At 41.6% G+C, this 8,722-nt stretch overlaps 1 pseudogene across 1 annotated transcript in view; it reads left to right on the top strand.

Annotated features, from left to right (window-relative positions):
• Positions 1-6,741, top strand: part of LOC309801718 (U3 small nucleolar RNA-associated protein 25 homolog) — a 29,596-nt pseudogene extending 22,855 nt beyond the window's left edge. The window contains exon 12 of the transcript in view: positions 5,262-6,741. The product of the transcript in view is annotated as a U3 small nucleolar RNA-associated protein 25 homolog (transcript). The remainder of the gene's footprint in view (positions 1-5,261) is intronic.
• The last annotated feature ends 1,981 nt before the right edge of the window (positions 6,742-8,722 follow it).

Below are 8,722 nucleotides of genomic sequence, written 5' to 3' on the forward strand. Positions count from 1 at the left end.
TAGTGGGTGTTTAAGTTGAATGGAGATAATCTGCAACTGCCAATTATCTCAAGGTTCCCAGCTATAGATTTTTTTGCTTGAGAGGTCACCAAGGTGATGATGGGTATTTTGATCTGCAGTGTCTTTGTGATTTGATTTTTTCATTTGACCTTGGGAAAAGTACATGTATTTTACACTCTAGTATCCAGCTTTAAAATTCTGTATTTATATTCTCTATGGAAGTAGGCCATGTTAGACATACTGCAGTTCATTTGTGAGCTAGCAAAAAACTTTCAACCTGAGGATTTGTTTTCTCTGGGGAGATGAAACCAGTAGAATCTTAGGATGGGATGGGCATTTGGTCATGATGGCCCTCCTGAGGGGAGGACAGTTCACAGTTCTTTCTCTGAGCATTATCAGTGGGTTAGCACAGGAAGGATTCTTAAGCAGGGGGCAATCAGAAACTCTGGAGGTAGGATTTCTGGAGGTGGGAAACGCTAGTGGGGTGTTTCTGAGTGCTCCCTGCCCCAGGGAGAACCCCAGTTATAGAAGTAACAGACCTCATCTTTATAGACTGTATGCAGGAGCCAGCCTTGCAAGTCAGTTGTGGTTGCCTCATTTATCTTTAACAGTTGTCAGGTAACATAGACATCGGGAATGTCCTTAGTTTTAGGTCCTGTCACAGTGTTACGCCATATTTGTAGGGGTCACCGAAGACCCAAAGCACATACAGGAGAGGAGGAAGGCAGGGGAAGAGGTGCAGAAGGTCATGGGAATTGTTACTAACTGCCCCTCTGAAGAGGTTCTGGTCACGTGCTCTTATTTCCAGGAGATGCCTAGTCTCTACTGTGCACGAATTGGTACTAAGAGAGATTTTCTTGGGTTTTAAATGTAATACCTATTGGAATTGGTTTTGTTGTTTTATTTTGCTTTAAAAATACTCTCATTATATAAGAGTATTACACAATTATTGTAGAGAACCTAGAAAATCTAGGTTAAAAAAATGGGATCACCTATAATCTTACTGATATAAATACCCATTTTGGTGTATTTCTTTCGTGTCTCTTTGATGTAAAAAACATGTGCACGTGCACACACACACAGACACAGGCATTTTAAAAAGGACACCAAAATTGGGATCACAGTGTACACATTTGGATTTTTTTTCTTTTATCTTGAATGTTTTATGTGCTTATTGAAAAAAAGCTTAAATAAGTTAGCATTTTGATATATATTTGTATGTTATGGATGTATTTTTAAGTTAATATATATATAGTTCTACTATATCCTGCCCCTGCTCCAACTTTTTATTTGGGAAAATTTCATTTCAAAAGACATTGTAAGACTATCCCAGTGAACATCTCTAACTCCTTCCACTTAGGCTTCACTAGCTGTTAGCATTTTGCCACATTCTCATGCACCCACATTCTCTGTCTCTCCTTCTCTCTTTCCACTCACATCTCTTATTTTTTCTTCCTGAACCATTTGAGAGTAAATTATGGGAGGCTTCATGACACTTAACTCCTGAATCTTTCAGCCTGTAGAGCTTAAAAACAACATTCTTTTATCTAACCACAACACCATTAACATACCACTTGACATTACTGCAGTAATACCATCTAATATTTAGTCTGTATGCAAATTTTCCTAGTTGTTCCCAAAATGACTATTACAGCTGTTTCTCACCACCCCCCCGACCCCAATCCAGGATTTAGTTAAGAATCCTACATTGCATTTGCGTGACATGTTTCTTTAGTCTATTTTAGCAGTTCTCAAGCAGGAGCAGTTTTGCTCCCCAAGGGACATTTGGAACTATCTGGAGACATTTTTGGTTGGTACAGTTGGAGGGTTATTCTAGTGGTCTAGTGGTTCAAGCGGGTCAAGGCCTGGGTGCTGCTAGACGTCCTACAGTGCACAGGACAGCCCTTACAACAAAGAATTACCTGCCTTAAAATGGCAGTAGTGCCAGGGTTAAGAAACCCTGATCTAGAATAATTCTCTGCCTTTGTTTCTTGCTGTGATACTGATATTTTTTGAAGAGTCCAGTCCAGTTTCCTGTAGAATGTCCCACATCTGGATTTGGCCGTTTTCTTATTATTTAGATCAGTGTTCCCAAACTTTGCCACATATTAGAATCCCCTTGGGGAGCTTTTAAAAATCTGAATGCCATGGTCATACCCCAGTATCAATTAAATCATGGTGTTTGGGGATGGGGACCAATTACAGGTACTTTTAAAAAACAAATAGGTGATCCAGTGAGCATCAGAGTTCGGGGACCAAAGATTTAAACATTATTTTAGTAAGAATTCTACATAGAGGATATTGTGTACTTCCCCCTGCATCTCCTCAAGAGGCCCAGGGTGTCAGTTTATCCCATTTTTGGTGATACTAAATGTAATCACTTGGTCAAGGTAGGTCTGCTAAATCTTTACATTGTAAAAATACCTTTTCTGTGTAATTATAAGTAATCTTTAAGGTGTGTATAGCATCCTTTTTAATGGTTGCATAGTGTTACATTGTATGGGTATATAATTAACCCAGTTTCCTTTTAATGGGCATATTGATTTGTTGTTTTCTGTTATTATATACAATAATGCCAAGAGCATCCATACGCGTAGTTGATGGCATAGTTGCCTAGGCATTTCCTTAGGATAAATTTGGAAAGGAAAACTTATTTGTTCAAAAGCTGTACCCAGTCTAAAATTTGCTGTGTGTTGCCACTCCCATCTTCTCCCCTCCCCGGTGAAATACACACTCACAATAATTTATACTCCATTAGTCTATTTCTGTAAATTCTGTAAATATTTCTGTAAATTCTCCTTTTTTCCAGTGACTTGATAGTCAAAATGACACCTCATGGTTTTAATGTCTTTTTCTTGCTTTTCTGTGTTTTTTGTAATTGTCAGTTGAATGTAGTGCCTGAGTAAGTAGTTGGCCTGGACGCCTCTTCTGTCAGGCCACTAGTGTGGCAGTTGTGAATCTAGTTAGGATTTGGTTGTTACCATAGTTGCCTTCTATTTACCACAAACTGCCAGTTCCTCCAGCAGACAGTGGCCCACTGTGGGGCCCAGTGCTGGAGGGCCTTGTCTCAGTGTCCTGCTCCCCTCTCAGCTTTCACCATGCCCTGCACCCCTGTGCCGAGGGAGAGCCTCTCCCACGCTCCGGCCCCTCCCCCAGCAGCAGGCTGCTCCTGCTCGCTCCTCCCCTAAGGCTTGAAGTGGGGCAGTTGTTCTCCTCCTGGTCCAGCTCAGATGCAGGCAGGTTCTGTCCATCCTGGGCTTTGGAGCTGGCGCTTTCTCAGGGCTCCTGCACCACCCTCCATGGTGGCCAGCCTCTGCCTTGTTCTACAAGGGGTCTTGGTGGGGAAGAGTTCCCTGCATCTCTGCAGTGGTGGCAAACATCTGCTTACATCAGTGCAGGATCTTGGGCTGAACAGGCTTCATGCCCTTTCCCCAGTCTTCATGCCCTTTCCCCTTTCCCCAGACTGCTCTTTTTATTGGATGTAAGTCCTGTGGTGGGGAGGGATGGGGTGAGGGGTTAATGCTCCTCCCTTAGGGCACACAGTTTTGCTGCTTCTGACTCCACCCTGGCAGTTGACCTTTGCCCCCTCACTGGCTTCAGGCTTTAGCTTCATATACAACATGGCTCTGGGAAGAGAGTATGTTTTCATGTCTGCACCACCATCGGGGTCTCTCAGGTCTTCTGCCTTGCCTCCAGTCTTTCCAGGGCTCCCAGTGGAGACCTTTGGAAAAGCCCGTGAAGTAAAGGAGTGTCTGGGAATCCCAGGGATTCTGAACTGTCATGCAAGCCCATAATTGCCCTTTAAGAACTTGTTAAAAGTGTAGCTTTTTTCTTCCTACCCACTTTCTTAGCAGCTGCCCTCTTCCCCACTGTGCTCTGCCAAAGGTGAAGTGGTTCATATGTCCTGTCTTTCTTCAGACCATCTTGTCACTCTTTGGAATTCAGTCAGTGATGGGCTGAAGCTGGCTCATACCAGCTCTTAAGGTATGGTTGCACATCTCTTCCCAGTTCCAAGTTCAGCAACATGACACTGGTAGCTTGAAATGGAGTATTTACACCACAGAAATTGGCAAATGCTTCAAATCAGCACCTATCCTCCCCCACTGAGAATCAGTTGTTAAACACACACCAGGGCACCGTTGAATCGGTTCACTTGGTTGCCCTGTGACATCAGCTGTCTAGGCTCAGGAAAAGGAACACTGTTGTAGATTATCTTTTTCTTGTTAGCATGGGAGCAGTATTCTCTTGAGTTTTCTACATACTAAGCAGAAATGGAACTCTGTGTTTGTTTTTGTTTGTTTTGATAACTACTGAGGCAGAACTGTTTTTTTTCAACATCTTTAGCCATTAAAATTCCTTTATGGAAAGAGGATGTGGAAAGCTGATCCAAGTAATGGACTGCAGTTATATTTTGGGAGAGGAGGGTCTCCAGAGAGATCAGGATGAGCCAAGGGATAAAAAGACAAGGAAAACTTACCGTCCATGAATAAAATAAAATTCCCGAGGGAGTCTGACATCAGCCCTGTATGAGAGTCTAACAGGAAAAATCAGAACCTTGTCAACGTATAAAATCTTTGGTCATGGAGCCCAAGAGGGAATGATTGATCTCAACCTGAACCGTAAGGTAAGTCCCTAGGGTCTGCACCCCCCCCACACCATGCAGCTCTGTGCAGCAGGGAAAGAAGCAAGGAAGCTGTTGAAATTAATTGACTTCCCATAATGCCTAATGGGTCCTCGGGCAGGATTTTGTAAATGGGTGAACTTGGGACATCTGCCATGGAGTTAACATGTCTACAGAATGACAAGAAAAGACTAATGGGAGTGCATTTACAGTTTATGCTGTTTATTTTATGTACTGGGTCTGGTCTGACCTCATCTCCATTACAGAACACTGTTTTGCCTGATTATAATAAGGATAATGTTAAATTGGAAATGCCTGCTTTTCAAATTTTCTGCGACAGATTTCTAATCCTTGTCTACTATTCTTCCCCACCCTACCTCAGTCTGCTCAGATTAGGCTCAAGAAGTGCAAATTCATTTTATCATTATCTTAAGCCAAACATTAGGAATTCAAATACACTGTCACAAAAAATGAGCCCCTCCAGCTCAAATTAGAGTAACTTTTGGTCTGTGTGTTATTTGTGCCATGGTCTTTCTCCTTGCATGAAATAGCGAGAGTGACTATGCCCCTGTAAAACTCCTTGGTGGCTTTTCCATAAAATTTCTCATGTAGACATAGCCTCTCTTTCTCCTTCTAACAGATACACAATAAAAGGCATCAGGAACCTGATTTTCTATGAACTGCCAACATATCCCCACTTCTACAGTGAAGTTTATAACATGCTGCAAGCCACCACCAGAGGAGAGGAAGCTGCCTGGACCTGCACTGTCCTCTACTCCAAGTACGATGCCCAGAGGCTGTCTGCTGTGGTCGGGGTGGAGCGGGCTGCACAGATGCTGCAGTCCAAGAAGAACGTCCACCTCTTCATTACTGGAGAGAGATGAGAATTGGTTGGACAGGAAATGGTGTTTGGTGTGATATGTCATGCTTGATTCTGTGTCTCTTGGACCTGATTCTGATCACTTACACAAAGAAGGGCTGCAACAAGGAAGGAGCACCAGGCAGGTTCTTAGCAGATACTTCTTTCTTTTCAGACCATATATACCTGAAAAGTTCCGTGTAAACCAGATTTTGGTAAAACCCATCTTTCAGAGGTCAGGGGAGAGCTCATGGAACTCTGAGAAGTTGATAGAAGGAATCTTCTACTTGTGAATTTTTTTGTACGCCATAAATTCTTTTGTTGTGATTTCACCTCTAATTTATTACACTTGGTAAACTCTTTCAGATTTGCCTGTTTCTATTGGACACCTTCTTAAAGTGAGGCATGCATTTCTTTGCTTGTGAGAACTGGTTATGAGAAATTGGAATACTTCTTGCTGTTGAATATCATCTTAGTTTTGGATCGCAAAGGTTTTGCAAACCTGTTATTTTTCCCCAGCCAAACTTTTTTAAACCTTAAATATTCTATTTTAATTCAGCCTAGAAGAGCACATTCGTTCACTGATCTTTTTTTAACTCCTGAATGTTTTAATGAAAATATATACTTAAAAATCACATTATATAAAATAACATTAATTTCTACCTTATTTCAAGAAATAATTTTATGAAATTCTTGATGTCGCAAATTCATCGTCAACATCACTGTCTTCATTGCTATAGTCATTTTTTAAGTCATATAACATAAAAAGGAAAAGAAGTTACACTTTTAAAAACATTTTTAGGGAGTTCCCTGGCGGTCCAGTGGTTTGGGCTCGGCGCTTTCACTGCCGAGGCCCAGTTTCAGTTCCTGGTCAGGGAACAAAGATCCTGCAAGCTGCACAGCGTGGCCAAAAAAAAAAAAAAATGAACTATTCTCAGACAGAAAAATTACCAATTCAGAACCTGAATCATCTGAAAATAAATTGCCAAGTTGCTGGGCCTGTCACTCCTAAAAATCACTCCTGAATTTAGTATGTATTTCATGTAAACAAGGACATTTTTCTATGTAACCTCAAAACAACCGTCAAATCAGGAAATTGCCACTAATCCTTGGGCCCCATTCAGATTTTGCCAAATGTCCCAATAATAACCTTTATAGCAAAAGGATGCAGTTCAGAGTTACATACTGCTTTGAGTTGTCATGTCTCTGTAGTGGCCTTTATTCTGAATGGTACCTCAGCTTTTTCTTGGCTTTCTTGACCTTGACACTTTATTTTTTTAATTCTTAAATTAAAAAAAAAAATTAAACATCTTTATTGGAGTATAATTGCTTTACAATGGTGTGTTTCTGCTTTATAACAAAGTGAATCAGCTATACATATATCCCCATATCTCCTCCCTCTTGCGTCTCCCTCCCACCTTCCCTATCCCACCCCTCTAGGTGGTCACAAAGCACTGAGCTGATCTCCCTGTGCTATGTGGCTGCTTCCCACTAGCTATCTATTTTACACTTGGTAGTGTATTATAAATCCATGGCACTCTCTCACTTCGTCCCAGCTTACCCTTCCCCCGCCCCGTGTCCTCAAGTCCGTTCTCTATGTCTCCGTCCACCTAGCCTGCCCCTAGGTTCTTCAGAACCTTTTTTTTTTCAGATTCCATATATATGCATTAGCATACGGTATTTGTTTTTCTCTTTCTGACTTACTTCACTCTGTATGACAGTCTCTATGTCCATCCACCTCACTATAAATAATTCAATTTCATTTCTTTTTATGGCTGAGTAATGGACGTTGACACTTCAGAAGATTGCAGGCCAGTTACTTTGGATGGTGTTTCCTGTCAGATTAGGTTAGGTTAGGTTTAGTTTATGCATCTTTGGCAGGAGCAGCATAGAAGCAATGCTGCGTCTTCCTTGCTGTATCTCTTCAAGCGGTGCATGATTTCCACCTGTCCCATCATTATGACACTAACTGACCACTTGTTTAAGGTGGTGCTTGCCAGACTTTTCCACTATAGAATCACTCATTCCCCCTTTATTAATTTATATTAATATTACAAGTATGGATTCTTCAGTTTTTATTCAATGGGTTGTAATTGGTTATTATCATTACTCCTTTAGATGCTTAAATGGTCTCAGATGTGGCCAGCAGGAACACCTTCCAGCTGACTCCTGTGTCTTCTTGACACATCCCCCTTTAACTTGGGCATTTCTTTATTTTCTGACACTATAAGACATTCCAAGTTTGTCTTGTACTTTCCCTATTCCAGCCCTGCTTTCTTTAGTGGAAAATTATCTTGAAGCGAAGATTTGAGTGCTAAGTGTACCCAGTACTGTTGTGGAGCCACTGGTCCCAGGCCATCTCAGTGGTCAGAGTTTGGGAATATCTGCATGCGTGTATATGTATACACATACCTATGTGCCCATGACATCTAAATTTATTTCTGTATCCATATATTGAAAACCATGAATTTACACCTTACCTCCAATTTCAGACTGACAACACAGGGTTCCTTTTGTTTTCTCCCTTTCCAAACTTGTAACTCCCTTCTCAGATAGTGAGACATGTGGCTCCCATTAGGCTCAGTGGAACAACCCATATTGGTACAGATTTTCTTCCTCTTGGACATGCTTAAAATTGCTCATCAAAAAAAAAAAAAGTGAAATCACTTTTGGGGTACTTTTCCTGCTAGATATTTAAATAGGCATTTTTATTTGTCTCTCAACATGGAGAGTAGAACTATTCATTCCATATATAGATGGGTTCCTAAAGTTTTGCAAATTTATAGGCTTAAGCCAGCCAAACTCACGGTACAAAGAACATGTTCTTAAATATATACTTTTAAAATGGAGTATAGTTGGGGCCTCCCTGGTGGCGCAGTGGTTGAGTCCGCCTGCCGATGCAGGGGATACGGGTTCGTGCCCCGGTCCGGGAGGATCCCATATGCCGCGGAGCGGCTGGGCCCGTGAGCCATGGCCGCTGAGCCTGCGCGTCCGGAGCCTGTGCTCCGCAACGGGAGAGGCCACAACAGTGAGAGGCCCGCGTACCGCAAGGAAAAAAAAAAAAAAAAACAATGTGTGCTGTCTATGCCAAAATAAAAAAAATAATAAAAAAATGGAGTATAGTTGATTTACAATGTTGCATTAGTTTCAGGTGTACAGCAAAGCAAATCAGTTATACATATACATGTATCCACTCTACAAAGAATTGTCTTATCCATAGAGTGCCCTGTGGTTATTGGCAT

Source organism: Mesoplodon mirus (assembly GCF_964341445.2).
Source record: "Mesoplodon mirus genome assembly, contig: SUPER_3_unloc_2, whole genome shotgun sequence".
Lineage (NCBI taxonomy): Eukaryota > Metazoa > Chordata > Mammalia > Artiodactyla > Ziphiidae > Mesoplodon > Mesoplodon mirus.